Source organism: Palaemon carinicauda, chromosome 16 (assembly GCF_036898095.1).
Source record: "Palaemon carinicauda isolate YSFRI2023 chromosome 16, ASM3689809v2, whole genome shotgun sequence".
Taxonomy (NCBI): domain Eukaryota; kingdom Metazoa; phylum Arthropoda; class Malacostraca; order Decapoda; family Palaemonidae; genus Palaemon; species Palaemon carinicauda.
This window is the reverse complement of record NC_090740.1, coordinates 9154150-9171536: the sequence shown is the minus strand read 5'-3', so window position 1 is coordinate 9171536 and position 17387 is coordinate 9154150. Positions and strand designations below refer to the sequence as shown.

General features: G+C 38.5%; 1 long non-coding RNA gene across 1 annotated transcript; it reads right to left on the bottom strand.

Annotated features, from left to right (window-relative positions):
* Positions 1 to 6719: 6719 nt before the first annotated feature.
* LOC137654912 (uncharacterized) lies at positions 6720 to 9542 on the bottom strand. The gene is made up of 2 exons (XR_011046743.1): positions 9420 to 9542; positions 6720 to 6890 (listed from the first exon to the last, which is right to left on the bottom strand). It is a non-coding gene; the product is annotated as an uncharacterized lncRNA (long non-coding RNA).
* Between the last annotated feature and the right edge of the window lie 7845 nt (positions 9543 to 17387).

The following is a 17387-nucleotide window of genomic DNA, read 5'->3' as shown; positions in this document are numbered from 1 at the left end:
TTCTTGACGAGTTATGAGGATTTGAATTGGATTTATGAATTTGGGCTATCTAGCCTGACACTAAGGCCTGCATGGCATTCAGCAACCAAGTGTAGATAGATGAAAATCCAACAGACATGAGTTCTCATATTGTGACCACACTTCTCAGCATTTAAATTTCTGAATTGGTTTTCCAACTATCCAATGATGCATGCCTAAAGAGAGCACTTCTCATACAACTATACAGTGCTCCAGTTAGAAATCTCTACACTAGTGAAGATTGTGTTCCCTCCAAAAAGGTACGGGCATGTGTTTCTCAATGCCAGTCTCCTTTTGTGACCATAAAAGCTCAGAATATAGTCCATCAGATTACTACATTCCAGGGGCCTGGCTTCCAGAGATGGGGCAATATCCATTCGGTCCCAAAGACCCTGCAAAATAGCCCACACTTGAACACTTGAAATATTACAAAGCCAACAATCATTCAATACAATTCTAAAATTAAAGTCCAACGTGCATCTTGTTTATACAGCATAGGCTGTCAAGCCAATGTCAGTCATAACAATGTTTCAGACCTGAAAAGAACTTGGATACAAGAAGAGTTCTGATAGTAAAGGGACTAGTTTTTATAGGTATATAAATATACCTTATTTCTAAATTGTCTTTAGTATACCTTAAAAACTATGACAAACTGTACCCCTGAATTGTATGACATTGGCAATTTGCGAGCTCAGATGAAAAACCAGAGAAAAAACATTGCAATCTGAATGTGAAAAAAACTCTGGAAAACTGTACTCGCAAATTGCCAATGTCATGCAATTCTTGGAATGTCTTTTAAGCAATCATTGAATAAAAAAATTCTGTTACATACGTAAACATAAGCTTGCCTAATAAGATTCAGATTGAAAGAAAGACTGATGACTGGCAATCAATCACTATCTAGTGCAAAACAGACTCATCTAAGTCACTTGATGGTTGACATGAGTGAGTCATTCTTGGAATTAGTAGATTATCACATTAGATAGTTTATGTGTATTCAGAACACACATAATTTACAAGTCTTAATTTCTAAAGGATTGAGTAGTACAGAAGGACTACAAAACAAATCCAACAGAAAATAAAAAGAAGATAAAGCAATACTGAGACAAAATAATATTTTATCATTAAACACAGTGAGCAAAGCATTCTGAATAACCTCATATCTATTTCATATAATACCCGACTATTTGTTGACTTTTGTAGCTGGAGATCAGAGGCATGGGATTCAGGTTAGGCCTACCCAAGGACCAAATGTAACAAATTTTAACTTGCAAACAGCTTTTTCTTGGAACCAATTAAGTTTGTAAGTTAAGAAAGTGTTCAAGGTATTTACAGTATACCTTACATTCTACAACACAGGCCTGAATGTAGCTCTAAGAAACTATAGTTACTGACCAAACCAGTTACTACACAATACCTGTAGAACCTTAGCAGTACCAACCAAACTCAACTGAGTCCCTCGTCAATAAAGGAGGAATAAGGAGAAAAAATAAAAAATCCCCTTTTGTTTCTTTTTGGATGTTGGTTACATCCAAAAATTGGGGGCAGTACCATGATAGAAGGGTAGATAGACTCTCATATCTGGCATGGGCTTCATACAGAAAACATCGAGGTTAAAGACCTGGGACCCTCATCTCCCAAACTGATCAGTTTCGATACTGTTGGCCACTGCTCACATCTCAGCACTTGTCACCTTTATGATATTTCTCACCCTGCATCTCACGCAAACTAGGCAAGGTTTTAATTGTGATAATGATATATCACGCCTTTACTTATAAGACTGATTCTAACTGATGAATGATTATTAATATGCTTCATATCCATACTTCTGCAGCGTACCAAAGCGAAGGATATTTACAGTTTCAATTTTTCCTTCTGCCAAAAAGCTAATGATGAACACTAGGAGAATCCATGCCTATAAAATTAACAGCACAAACAGGCCAATAAAACCAGTGAAGTCCAAATTAAGTAAAAACACATCAAATGCCCACCAAGTGATATGTGTGACCAATAGAAAAAGCTATAGCACTATAGCACTTTTTCACATATGGTGATTCACAACACTTTAAAAATCAAAAGGGAAATACCGACATAAAAAGTTTTTGAACACCAGGTAAAATAGAAAAGGCAAAAAGAAAAAGATTGTCAGAGGTTAATGATGGGCTACAGAACACTGCAAAAAAATGCCCAACTATTACCTGATTAATAAAAGGTATACAACCTTTTAACCTAGACCTCTAATGAAGGTTCAATATAGATTTGTTTTTCATAAACTATAAACACATAATCCATAAAGGATACCATACTCTCTTACACAAAACCTTAGCATAAAAACCTTTTCAACTGAACATTAAGTTGGCCACTCCTGCAGTATGCATACAGTATTAACCCCTATGGAATTATTAATAGGCAGAATACATTTAGAGGATCTTAGCAAATTGGACAAATATTTTTCTTTACATAAAAGATGAAAACAATATGGGTAGTTATAGAATCTTGGTTGAGAGCTATTTGAGACCAAAACCGGTGAGGTATTTTCTTACGAAACTTTTTGATTGAGTGGAACACAAACAACAAACATAAGAATGCAAGTTTAAATTAAGCTCACAAATAATAAAAGAAAATGCTATATTGACTCTCTCTGAATCTTCTTTCACAGATAAAGGATTTCTGCGATAGAGTAACTTCTAAAAATCAAAGACATTTTTTTAAACAGGAAACTTCAGAAAAATCTAAATGTATTCTACCCAGTAACAATATTATGATACAAACATTATAAGCCCTAAATACAGTATAAAACTGAAATCAACCTGAGAAACAGAATGCCAGGGGTCTACTTGATAAATGCATAAATCAGATCTATGTCAAGAGTTATATCACATGGAAATATAGGGATTTTAGTGCTAAATATACCCACTGAGACAGCATATTCTTCATATGATTCTGGATTTGTAAATTATAAGGCATTTCCACTCTTCATGCCTTAAGAAAATATTCTTGTTACCTAAGCTATTCTTGAACAACAAAGACTGATTGATTGATTGAAAGTTTTCTGGCATCCTGACATCTAAGGTCATTGACGCCGATAGCATTTATTATATATGAAAAATAAAGGAGAATTCAATCAAAACCATAAAAGTTAAGAAGTCATTACAATAGTTAAATAGTTTTCAGAAGACCTGCTTCTGAAATAAATCTAAAAATGCTCATACAATATAGTCAAAATACTATTCTATGAGTAATTATTGCTAATAAGCTGCTATGAGCGATACGAAATATTAAATTATAAAAGATTCAACTATAATGGGAACAAACCTACACAGTTACTATAGAATCTCTAACGAGAGTATTCATTCTCCTAAAAATAATCTTGAAGGCCTTAAGATGCTACTTATCCTCACTGGTTCACAAAATTTCTGATGACCTGATCCCTCTTTACCTTTATAGTATATCTTATATTTTCTAATGCCTACATTGTAATGTAGACAGTGATAAACAAGTAAAAACTTTCATGGAATAATAATTACGTCTGGTTAATAATATACCTACAATTATGGACACCCATCTTCAAAAGAACTAACAAAATCCTTCGAAAAATTCATTGTAAAATCTTAGAATGTGATTAATAAAATACTTTCAAGCCCACATACCGTACCTAAATATACCTAATTCATACATTTCCCAATATATCTTCAGCAAATAATACACATCATACTTCCTAAATCACACAATCAAAAATAGTACCTCGGTTTATGAGTTTAATTCGCTCAAGGAGCGTGCATGCAGACAAAAATACGCGTAAACTAAAATATTTTTTCCCATAAGAAATAAAAGCAATAAACTGTATTTCACACATCCATAAATGCACATATACACTATTTTTTAAAGATTGTAATGTAATTTTATGAAAATTTTTATAACCCTTAGCATTAGGAATTAATAAAAAACAATAATTCACGATAAGAATAAATATTGACATTTTAACTTGCCCTTTACCTATGGGGAGAATTGTGGCTAGTGTGAGGGAGAAGGAGGAGATGATTACTGGTTGGAGGGAGAGTTTCCCTCCACGAGAGCTTCTGGTAAAACATCAGGAGCTCTCTTTCTTAATTGGCATTCATTATCGAAAACTGAATCAGTTATTTTAAGCTTTTTGGATTACTTAGTCATCTTCTTTACATTCTTATATTAAACAGTTACAAGGAACCTATTTAGAGATGACTGCTTCTGTCTCTTCTTTAAAATTGTATGAAAATGCGGCATAGCACTGTCGGTAAATGGATTCGCTACTCACCCTACCAAGTCTTATCTGGGTGAGGTGTTTCTACAAGTTTGCAGGGTTTCAGACTTTCTTAACAATGCCCTAATTTCACTTGAAGTAAGAGGTTTGTCACTCTGTTCCTCGTCCTCAAATGAAATCTTCTTCGCAACTTCTTGCTGCTGTTCCTTATGCAACACTACTAACCAGACTGTCTTGCCAAAAGATACAATTTCATCATTAACTGTCTCTTGTATGGGTTTGAATCTCTCCAAATCATATTCAGGAATACATTCAGGCCATAGTTTACTCAATGCATAACTAAGGGTTCTATTAATGACCCCTTACCAGGTTTTATAAATAATTTTGAAGAAACTGACGATATGGAAATGCTCTTTCGTAAACTCTCGGTGGATGAGGTTCGTTCCTTTAGTGAACTCTGATCGTCACTTGAACATTGCCTTTGTGCAAAGCTTCTTAGGGTTTGAGATCTACTGATCCATGGGGTTTCAGTATTGGAGCGGTGTTGGGCGGCAAGACCTATAATCTGAAGAATTCATACTCCTCTAATAGGTCATCTTCAATGGCTGAAAGATGGGCAGGAATATTGTCCAAAAGCAACAAGGCTTGGAGTGACAGGTTCTAGATGAGGTACTTTTCTTGACTCAGGACTAAAAACCTCATTGATCCATTCCATAAAGAAATGTCAACCAAGCCTTGTTGTTTGACCTCAAAATAATGTTCAATTGCTTCTTCTGCACCTTGTAAATTTTAAAGCTCTTTGATTCTCTAAGTTATACACTAGGTGAGGTTTGATTTTGCATTCACTGCTGGCATTAACACAGAACAGCAGCATTAAATGATCTTCCATGGGCTTGTGGTTAAGTATTGCCTTTTCTTCAGCAATAATGATGGTTTGACTGAGCATATTCTTTTAAAATAAACAGGTTGAACACTTACTACGGCATGTAAGACTCAGAATCCATGAACCTTTTGAACTTGGGAGCGACTGCCTCTGCTGCTTTGACATTGGAGCTCGCTGGTTCACCATGTCGCACAACACTATGGATGTCACATCTTCTCTTGAAATTTTCATACGAGCCACAGCTCACCTAGAATATTTCTTTGCTGGTGTACCTTGCTCCTTTTTAACTACATCAGCAAACAATACCTTTACTTTTTTAAAAATAATATTCCCAGTACAGTAATTGTATCTCAAGCTAACTGCTTCTAATTGATCCAGTAGAGAAGCAAGTTTTCTGCCTTATCAAGAACACAAAACCTTTTTTTCAATAATGTCAGTAGCCTTTTCATATCAATTGCTTTGATTTTTTCTTTTTATTCTTGCAAATTAGGAATACAATACTGTGCAATTGTACATTTTTTACCAGGTCTGCCACACGTGCACCTTGTTTGTGCTTCTTGATAATTTTTTTCCCCCCTCTATGGTAATCATCTCCTCCTTCTTACCATCTTCTTAATCCTTTTGGGGGGCATTGTCTAGATTCTGTGCTGTGAAATCACAGTTAACTTAAGGATGAATAAAAGTAATTACGATTCTATAAAGAACAAAAAGCCATATCTCTGGAAAAAAAAATTTCCAAAGACTCTAGCACGATAACTACAGATAATAATGGTACAAGAGCTGTATGGAGAGTGAGTTTAGATGAGCAAAGCGAGAGGGGAAATACGAGCTAAGGCAAAACAAAACGGCATAAAAATCATGTGAACACTTTGAGTGGCCTATAGGTACTGCCCGACTGCTTTCTGCCCATCATGTGCTAGTACTGTATAGTTAAAACTCGTCCACTAAAAAAGATGCGCATGCAGAGTGATTCTTGCTTGCAGACTGATTTGAAATTTTATGCTCATATACTGTACCGACTGGCTGGTATTGAAAGTCACTCATAAACCGAGGTACTACAAATGTTGTTTGAAATAACTATGGATACATAACTTATTAAAATTGGTTATACTATTTACCTAAAATGTATAAATAAAAACCTTCTGGCATCTGCTCCTCTACTTCTAATAATACCTTAAATGTCTTACACTCAGAATCAGACCAAAAACTTTATAACGAATTACATACACCTTTAAAGTTTCTCGTGTTTTATGTTAATTTCTTAAACTCTAATCATAAAGCTGGCATTTCTTTACTGTCATTCTAATGAGTTTGAAGAGCAGTTGACATAATCAAAACGCACTCTCATTTCCTAAAGAAAGCCAAGCTCATAAAAGATGAGTAGCACTTTTCAAATGTATCTTAAAAAGGGATTTTGACGAAGGAAAAATCTATTTCTGGGCGAGGAACCTGTGTTGCCCAGTGAAATGCTCCTTATAGCACCATTTCTATTCAAATGTAACTTAAAAAGAAGCATTCATTTAATGACAGATATCTACGCAGATGTTTTATCTCCCCCAGAGGATTCAAATTCACGGCAAATCTTCTTCCCGTCCTTTAGGAACTCTGAAATTTCAGTATACATCTACACGGGTGTTTCATTTCCGCAGAGGATCCAAATTAAGGCAAATCCTCTTTCCGTCCTTTAAGAAATCCGAATTCTTTGGTAGAAGTCATTTCAAACAACCATTGTAGAGTCCAATACTGCATCTGAAAAAGAATAAATAGTTTTAGCACTTCACTAGCTATGTTACAAAATAATTTAAATGATAATTCTACAGAATTCCACAACAATGTTGCTTAAATTTATGAATTTCGATGCCTAGTCACTTTATAATAATAAAAACTATACTTCAAAGAATTACAAATATATAAGAAAAACATCATTGAGGATTCTGACAAAATAAACAATTACTGTACATGTATTATATTTGTCTTATTTAACAGTGACTGCTGAATAGCTTCCTCTAAACTTATGGGCTAAATATATTCTATTATAGTGTGATCTGTGATCATTATTCTGCATACAGTACAGTAATACCCTGCCGTAAGTCATTGATTGGTCCCAGGAGACCCGGCATGAGTCAATTTTTGATGACAGTTGGATTGAGAAAAAGACTAACGTGGAAGTTCTACAAAAGATCAATTTCGAAAAAAGATTACTTGACATTTTGGATGAAAGAAAACTAACTTTTATTGGACACCAGGTTCGGAAACACAATACAGTACTCTGGAAAGAACGCTACTAATTGGATCAGTCTATGGTACAAGAACGCGAGGAAGGCCTAAAACTAGATTGAGTGACAATATCAAGGAGATGTGCGGGCTAACGATGGTGGAGTTGGAAAGGAAAGCTCAAGACCGGAATGAATGGAGATGTTTTGTGCAGAGGGCCACGGCCGTTCGACATCGAACACCCCGTACTTGATGATGATGATGGATTTCCATCCTATAAAGTGACATGTACAAAAGTGACTTATGTACAAATGGCCCTTAACTTACAAACTTAATTGGTTCCGAGAATCTGTTTGTAGGTCAAATTGTTTTTAAGTCCAATTTTGTCCTATGATTTATTAAATTGGTTTATTATAACTGTGTTTTTTAGCCTTTAAATTCCTTTTGCATCAGCGGATATTATGGCACTGGTTGATAAAACTCTTGGGTTGAATAACCTCCTGTTATTATTATTATTATAATTAATATTATTATTATTATTATTACTTGCTAGGCTACAACCCTATTTGCTTACTTGCCAATTATTCCTCACGAGTTCATTTGTTCGTTCAAAGAACGTGTTCTGTTCATGGCCTAACCTGAATTCCACGCCTATGATTTCCTCCTACAAAAGTCAACAAATATGTTATTTTCATTAGTAAAATAAATTTTTGAATATACTTACCCGATAATCATGTAGCTGGCAACGGAGTTGACAGCTACATGATTATCGGGTAAGTTTAATATTGAAAAAGTCAGGTTTCATATGAAATAGATATCAGGGTATTACAAATGTTGTTTTGCCTACTGTATTAATGCTTTAACCCCCAGGCTATTTGGAAATTTCCAACCCTTAACCCTCAGGGGGTTATTTTTTTCCCAGCACATTTTGCAGTATATTTTTTTTAAATTGCTCTAACAGCCTTAATTTTTGTCATAGAGAGGTCAGGTTGGTCTCATAACAGCCTTAATTTTTGTCATAAAGAGGTCAGGTTGGTCTCATTCTCTTAGAAAATGCCTGAATCTTTTCAAAACAATATCAAAAATATGGAAAAAAAATTTTTTATAGCAATTTTTTGCAAGGACGTACCGGTACGTCCATGGGGGTAAAGGGATGGGTTTTGTGAAACGTACCAGTACGTCCTTTGGGGGTAAAAGGGTTAATTGTTATTGTACAGTATGATTTAGAGACCAGCATAAGGTGGGATAAAACAACGTAACTTGGATTTTGCTTTTGTATCCAATATCTAAAGAGAGAAAAATAAAGTCAGAAGTAATGTACAGTATGTTGAACCGAAGTACAGAGGAGTATTCACTTCACTTCACTTCCCTTCCACTCCCAGGTAGGCTTTCAGCCTGTCAGTGGAATCAGTTGTCTTCTCCACTCAATTCTGTTTTCAAAAATTCCCTCTCTTCTCAGCTGTTCAATTGTTGGCATGTTGTTCTTTGTCAAAATCTCTTCAATTCCATCCCTCCAGCGTTTACGTGGTCTACCTCTTGATCTCCTCCCACCAGGCGTCCAGTCCCATCTCTTCCTTGCAATTCTATTTCCATCCATCCAGAGGAGTATTACTGTACATAATTTTTTCATAACAAACCAAGAACTTCAGCCTAATTTTGGGTTATGGAAATCTCCAAAAACACCAAAGACTACACAGGCGTCTCCTTTATCACCTAACTAAGAATGTATCTGGGTCCCTGAACACATCTGATGGTGAAACTGGTCCTTTTCTGCATTTGTTCTTAAAGTGTTTTATCTTAATTATTCAATACTTCTCTTGCAGATTATTAAAAAATGTAGAAAAGAGAAAGAAGTGAACAATACCAATAACAATGCCTACAGTATGTCCCACAATGACAACTTTAGGCAACAGTTCCCTGGCTATCATTCAACCAATGGGCTGGGAACTCCATGGAACAGGAAGATATTGTTTGACAATACCTACTGAGCCAGTTATTTGCAAAAAATTATCGATCATAAACCAACTTAGGAGCAAAAGTAAAAATAAAGAGATTTGTCCATACCTCTCCATCAGAGGGCTAGAAGTAATTCTGGAACTTGTATACAATTTGCAATTATTGAAGCTGCACTGAAGGACCCAGAATACCATGTGTCTTTGGATACGTAACTGTTGATCCGACCTGGAAGAGATTGAGATGAAAGTTTTTGGGTACTTGATACCAAACAGTCAAGACAAAAATAGCAAAGGTAAATCAAATTAAATAGCAGTATTAACCCTTTTACCCCCAGGCTATTTGGAAATTTCCAACCCTTAACCCCCAGGGGGTTATTTTTTTCCCAGCACATTTTGCAGTATATATTTTTTTTTAAATTGCTCTAACAGTCTTAATTTTTGTCATAGAGAGGTCAGGTTGGTCTCATTCTCTTGGAAAATTCCTGAATTTTCTCAAAAAATTATCAAAAATATGAAAAAAAAAAATTTTATAGCATTTTTTTGCAAGGACGTACCGGTACGTCCATGGGGGTAAAGGGATGGCTTTTGTGAAATGTACCAGTACGTCCTTTGGGGGTAAAAGGGTTAATACTACAATGGATATACAGTATACATAATCAGACATAGAGAAACGGGGAAATTAGAAAAAAAATTCTTAAAGGTTTACTGCTCAACTGCCTATTTCACTCCATAGATTAAGCTCGAACCAATCATCCTAATAAAAATGTTTGACATTAACATTTGCATGTTTGACTTTTATGAATTGAATTTTATTTTGTAGGAAGGCCCAGAAATTATTATTATTATCATTATTACTTGCTAAGCTACAACCCTATTTGGAAAAGCAGGATGCTATAAGCCCAGAGGCTCCAACAGGGAAAATAGCCCTGTGAGGAAAGGAAACGGGGAAATTAGAATATTTTAAGAAGAGCATGTACTAATAGAAAATGCAAAAAGCCATTACAGTTTACACAAAGGCTTAAAACTTCACTCTTAAAGGTTAAAAGGTTAAAGGTGTCTGGTTTCAGATACACACCAGAACGTCAGCCAGGCAAGCGCAACTCACCACTGTGGTGTCCAACCACAGCAGTATCTGCCTCAGTAAACAGTTTAAACTCTCGTTCCTGGGCTCAGATCGATTTGCTGCCATGTGAATGCAAGGCAAACGCATCACCACTGTACTATCAATTTCAACTCACTCTCTTTTTTTTTTTTTTTTTTTAGATGAGTCTTTCAGTCGAGAAACATGCCAAGCGCCATTTTTAAAAAGTGTCAGAAATTGCGATTGAAAAATAATAATAATAATAATAATAATAATTTAAATAATAACAATAATAATAATAATTATTATTATTATATTGATAATAATAATAATAATAATAATAATAATAATAATAATAATAATAATAATAATAATATAAATAATTTGAAAATTGGCAATTTTCAATCGCGATTTCTGACACTTTTTAAAAATGGCGCTTGGAATGTTTCTCGACTGAAAGACTCATATATGACATATCTGTTTTGACATTGTTACTGTTTGTAGAATGATTTGTTGTTAATTTTTTCTCATCATTTATTTATTTCCTTTCCTCACTGGGCTACTTTTCACTATTGAAGTCTTTGGGCTTATAGCATCTTCTTTTCCAACTAGGGTTGTAGCTTGGCTAGTAATGATAATAATAATAGTGCTATGCTGTAAACTATATTGATATAACTCAATGCTTTTCAGTGTTTTCTTATAAAATTGTGAATGAACCATAACAGAAACTACATAAAAGCATTGAATAATATAAGACAGAATACACCACAGAATACTCAATTATGTAACAGGAGAGAGTAAGCTCAGACCAATGGAGTTATATAAGTGGATTTTCAATCACCAGTGTAATAATAGCTCTTTATTTTTTCTATCAAAGCCTGATCTCTGTTTATTGTTATAGAATTGTGACTGCTTTCCTGTATTATGCGTTATATAACGATGAACGCTATGTTATTCTAGCTATAAAAAGGATATTTGGGGTCTATTTGTGCCATCAAGGGGAACGCAATTGAGATCAGACTGTGATTCCGATAACAGCATTCAATATATTTAAGTAAAATTCTAACAATTACACAAAAATGAAACTACAAAAAAAAAAAAAAAACAATCATCTATGATAGATTACAAAAAGACAAAAATACTATACATACCATAAATGTTCTTTCAAAGGTAATTTAACTAACGATTTTTTTTTCTATTTATCTCAAAGCAAATTTCACTACTTAGTGATATTGAAATTATATGAAGGGGGTATAATAACCCAACAAATTATTATTACAATTATCATTTGCTAAAAGCTACAACCTTATTTGGAAAAGCAGGATGGTATAAGCCTAAGGGCTCCAACAGGGAAATAGCCCAGTGAGGAAAGGAAATAACATTAAAAAGTAGCCGTGGTCATGAAACTAAGGTATAACTATATTAACAAGATTTTACTTTTAATGTCTCAGTTCAAGAGACATGTGGTTAGTAAACCACGTCCATATAAAAAAAGTTCTTTAAACCTAAGAGTGTCTACCTTAGCTGGCTTAAATGTTACCCTTTAAGGAACTGGACCTAAAAGAATTTACTGTAGTATTCACAGTCAATTTCATGAAACTTAACATACAAGTAAACAGTTTGCATAAAGTATGATATTGATGAATTTAGTTTAAATTAGTATTAAAACCACTCTTACCTTTATCGGAGAGATGTAAGGAGTATAAAATTTCTATCATTCTATGATAACTCTTCAATATTTGATTAAGTCTTGAGAATCACCCAATACCAAGGGCAGTGGGCTAATTGGGATTCAGGGGTGATGTTGCACCTGTCCTTCACATATTCGTGGCTGGTGAATACCGAGAAGAGCCAGGCTGCGGTTTAGAGGGAAGATATGGGACGCTGTAGCCTACTTCTACATCCAAAGCACAGGTGTATTGTCGTTTGAAATCCACCCATAACTGCAGATGGCAAATGTGTACTTCTTCCTCATTAGTAGACACATCTATGATCTATTCACAGGAGAAAACTAGAGCAGAGGTTATGGCTCTTCATCGGCATATTTCTCCTCTTCTCGGTTATCTCTGGGGGCCTTCCACAGTCTAAATGACCATCTCTTCTCCCTCATTAACTGCTGGTAACACTAGGTCACCTACAAGGACAGGGTCCCATTTCCCGGCCGTATTTGTAGTTTTCTTCATTTCTGTGATAAACACCCAGGAAAATTCTGATGCCATGGTTGCTCAGTTTTCTTATCTTTGTTTGTGGATTGATGCGACTCATTTTTGCTATTTCGTTTTATCTTTCTTTGAGTGAAATCTCTACCGACCTTCTTCTGTTTAAATCTGAAATAATAGAAAAAATGTCACATGTAGTTCCAAAACTAATGTCATGTTAAACCAGGACTCCTAGTCAAAACAAATTTACTTGTATACTAAAAATAGCTCACGAAAATGCTGGACTATCAAAGTACATCGGTATTCTGTGATTTTTAATTAATGGGCCTATGAATTTTCATTAAGGTTGAAAACCTAGTCCGATAACCAATTTTCAATAATTGTTAACCAATCCTAAAAGTTAATATAATTGCAAAAAGACAATCTATACTGAAAAACAAATCATAAAATATGAAACAAAACATGCAAGCTGAGAACATTTATAACCTTGACAACAATAGCTATAAAAGCTTATTCAACAAACAAAAAGTTCAAAATACACTGTATGACGCAATACATAAATAAAAAATCTGTATGACTCAGGTTTCATAGACACAGACTTATTTCTTGCTACTGCTGTGCCTATCAGCATGCCCAGGTACTTTGTCCTCTGCTTTGTGAGAGACTCGACTCTTCCCAATTTACCACAATACCAAGAGGATTGTTTGTATTTGTGTAAGAACTAAAGAAGTGTTTGTAGTGCATTTATAAGTGCTTTGAACTGGCTGATGACAATATCTGTCAGAAACCCATATTTTTCAAGTTAGAAAGATGGTTGAATCACAAGATGTTACACCTGAAACATGACAAATTTGTAGGTAATTTGTATTTTTCCTAACTATACAAACCTTAGCTATTTAATATGGGTAATTACTTTCGGCGTAGCTGAAATGACGAGCCATTAGAATTCTAACGAGGGTTTACTACCCCACCGCTAGTTAGCGGGGGGTAGGGAGGGGTAGCCTGCTAACCACCCCCCCCCCCCACACACACACACCTGTGCTGAGCTCACTTTGCTTAAAGGTAGGACTTCAAGGGGGACAGGGGTGGAGGGCAAGTTTGATTAAATAGCTAAGGTTTGTATAGTTAGGAAAAATACAAATTACCTACGAATTTGTCATTTGTTCCGTAACTGAAATACAAACCACCCTATTTAATATGGGTGACTCAACCCTTAGGTAGGGTGGTAAGTCCCAGCCATCACTGGCTTTTGGCTTTTTGACCGGGGACTCAGTATCTGAGTGTGTCGGCACTCAATGATAATGAGTCCCTGCACCTCGCTAGCACCTTGCTCTGCAAGGGCTGTGGCCTACATAAGCTGTGTGTGAAGGAATGAAGTGTGACTCGTCCTAGGAGGCTGACCTGAAGTCCTTTAGATGGAAACTTACGGCTAGGACTCTCCCAATACCACCTCGTCAGGGTATGGGGACGTGACAGTATAGCTTAATACTAAGAACACAAGGGAACATGGTTTACCTGCAGTGATTTGAGGTCAGCTGTGCAGAGAACCCAGGATGCTGCTTTCCCCAAGAGAGGGGAGGATGAAGAAAAGAATAAGGGCCAGACATACCTTTTCATTCATGCTGACTAAAACCAGGTAACAATGCCCTCAACCCTCTGCTACTTGTCCATTAAGGAGCCTGAGGTCTAAACCAGCTGTTGTGCAGCCACCACAGGGCCGATAGAGAACATATCGAGCCTCCTGTGGGTCACGTCTTGCAGGTAGTGGGCTGTGAAGGTCGTCTGACGCTTCCACACCCCTGCCTTGTAGAACCTGCGTCACTGAGTAGTTCTTCTTGAAGGCCAGGGACGTAGCTATGCCCCTGACATCATGTGTTCTAGGGCGACGTGATGGCGAAGGGTCGGGATTCAGGGACAGATGGATTACCCTACGAAACCAAGCTGAGATGGTATTCTTGGTAACCCTCCTCTTTGTCCTCCCAGTGCTTACAAACAATGCTTGCATGTGAGGACGAACTGCAGCTGTTCTCTTAAGATAGAGCCTCAGACTCCTTACTGGGCACAGTAGGAGATGGTCTGGGTCATCTGTTACAGAATACATACATATACCAAAGGCACTTCCCCCAATTTTGGGGGGTAGCCGACAACAACAAGAAACAAAACAAAAAAGGGGACCTCCACTCTCTACGTTCCTCCAGCCTAACCAGGGACTCAGCCGAGTTCAGCTGGTACTGCTAGGGTGCCACAGCCCAACCTCCCACATTTCCACCACAGATGAAGCTTCATACTGCTGAGTCCCCTACTGCTGCTACCTCCGCGGTCATCTAAGGCACCGGAGGAAGCAGCAGGGCCTACCGGAACTGCGTCAGAATGAAGACTCAAAATCCGGAAAGAGTCAAACCGAGGGTCTGGCACTCCCGGATTCTGAGTCTTAGCAACAAACTCAGGGACGAACCTGAACGTTACCTCCCCCCATCCCCTTGAATGGGCGATGTCATACGAGAGACCATGAAGTTCACCAACTCGTTTGGCCGAAGCCAATGCAAGTACGAACACCGTCTTCCAAGTCAAGTGGCGATCTGAAGCCTGGCGTAATGGTTCGAAGGGAGGTCTCTTAAGAGACCTGAGAACTCGAACCACGTTCCCTAGAGGAGGTCTCACTTCCGACTGAGGGCAGGTAAGTTCATAACTTCGTATGAGTAAAGAAAGTTCCAGCGAAGAAGAAATGTCCAGTCCTTTGAGCCTGAAGGCAAGACTTAAGGCTAAGCGATAGCCTTTCACTGCCGAGACTGAAAGGCGCATTTCTTCTTGCAAATACACGAAGAACTCCGCTATTGCTGGAATAGTGGCATCGAGTGGAGAGATACCCCTTCCACGACACCAACCACAGAAGAAAACTCTCCACTTTGCCTGGTAGACCCCTGTGGAAGACTTCCGCAGGTGTCCAGACATCCTTTCCGCAACCTGCTGCGAAAATCCTCTCTCTGCGAGGAGATGCTGGATAGTCTCCAGGCGTGAAGCTGAAGCGAAGCTACGGCCTTGTGAAAGATGTTGGCGTGTGGTTGTTTGATTAGTTCGTGTCGTGGAGGGAGTTCTCTCGGGAGTTCCGTTAGCAGTTGCAGAAGGTCCGGAAACCATTCCGCGTGATGCCATAGCAGAGCTATCAGGGTCATCGAGAGATTGACTGATATTCTGGTCTTGTTGAGTACCCTCCTCATCAGACTGAACGGGGGAAAGGCGTAAACGTCAATGTTGTCCCACCGTTGTTGGAAGGCATCTTGCCAGAGAGCCTTGGGGTCTGGGACTGGGGAGCAGTACAGCAGGAGCTTGAAGTTCAACTCTGTAGCGAACAGATCCACAGTCGGGTAACCCCAAAAAGTCAGGACTTTGTTGGCTACTAGACGATCCAAAGACCACTCGGTACTCACTATCTGAGACGCCCTGCTCAGACTGTCGGCAAGCACATTCCTCTTGCCTGGAATGAAGTGAGCCGATAGTGGAATCGAGTGGACTTCGGTCCATCTCAGTATCTCTACTGCAAGATGGGATAGCTGCTCCGAAAAGGTGCCTCCCTGCTTGTTGATGTAAGCCACTACTGTGGTGTTGTCGCTCATCACCACCACAGAGTGATCCGCCAGATATTGTTGGAACTGTTGAAGGGCCAGGAATATGGCCTTCATTTCTAGCAGATTTATATGGAGGCACTTTTCTGATTCTGACCACAGGCCTGAGGCCCTGTGGTTCAGAACGTGGGCCCCCCACCCTTTCTTTGAGGCGTCCGAGAACAGCATCAAATCTGGGGGGAGGACGAGAAGATCCACTCCCTTTCGTGGGTTCTCGTCTGTCACCCACCACTGAAAGTCTGTCCGTTCCGCAGGACCCATAGGGACCATGACGTCCGGGGAATCGTGTCCTTGATTCCACCGAGACTTGAATCGCCATTGCAGAGATCTCATTCAGAGGCGACCATTGGGAACTAGACGGGCCAAGGATGAGAGGTGACCGAGGAGACGTAACCACGGTTGGGCTAGGAGTTCGTCTCGTCTGAGGAAAAGATTTGCGACCCTCCTCAGCCTTGCTATCCTGTCGTCTGATGGGAAGGCTTTGTGGAGATTGGTGTCTAAGATCATGCCTAGATATACCAGTCTGAGTAGGAAGCAGAGAAGACTTCTCGAGATTTACCATGATCCCCAGATCTTGGCAAAGTCCGAGAAGTTTGTCTCGGTGTCGAAGAAGGGTCGACTCCGAGTCTGCTAGGATCAGCCAGTCGTCCAGATAACGGAGGAGACGGATGCCGATCCTGTGTGCCTACGATGATATCAGGGTGAACACTCTGGTGAAAACCTGAGGTGCTGTGGAGAGACCAAAACACAACACCTTGAACTGGTAGATCTTGTTGTCTAGGCTGAATCTTAAGTACTTCCTTGAAGACGGATGGACTGGGATCTGGAAGTACGCGTCCTTCAGGTCCAGTGTACACATGAAGTCTTGAGGTCTCACTGCAAGTCTGACCGTGTCTGCCGTCTCCATACTGAACGGGGTCTGCTTGACAAACCTGTTCAGAGCTGAGAGGTCGATGACTGGTCTCCAGCCTCCAGACGCCTTCCTTACAAGAAAGAGTCGACTGAAGAAGCCTGGGGACCCGTCGACGACATCCTGGAGAGCGTTCTTCTTGAACATGGTCTCGACTTCTGCCCGAAGGGCTTGCTCCCTTGCTGATCCCATGGCAAGGGAGCTCAACGACACTGGATTCGCTGTCAGGGGAGGTAGAGATGTTGTGAACGGGACGCGATATCCCTGACTGATTACGGAAATCGTCCAGGAATCGGCCCCGAGT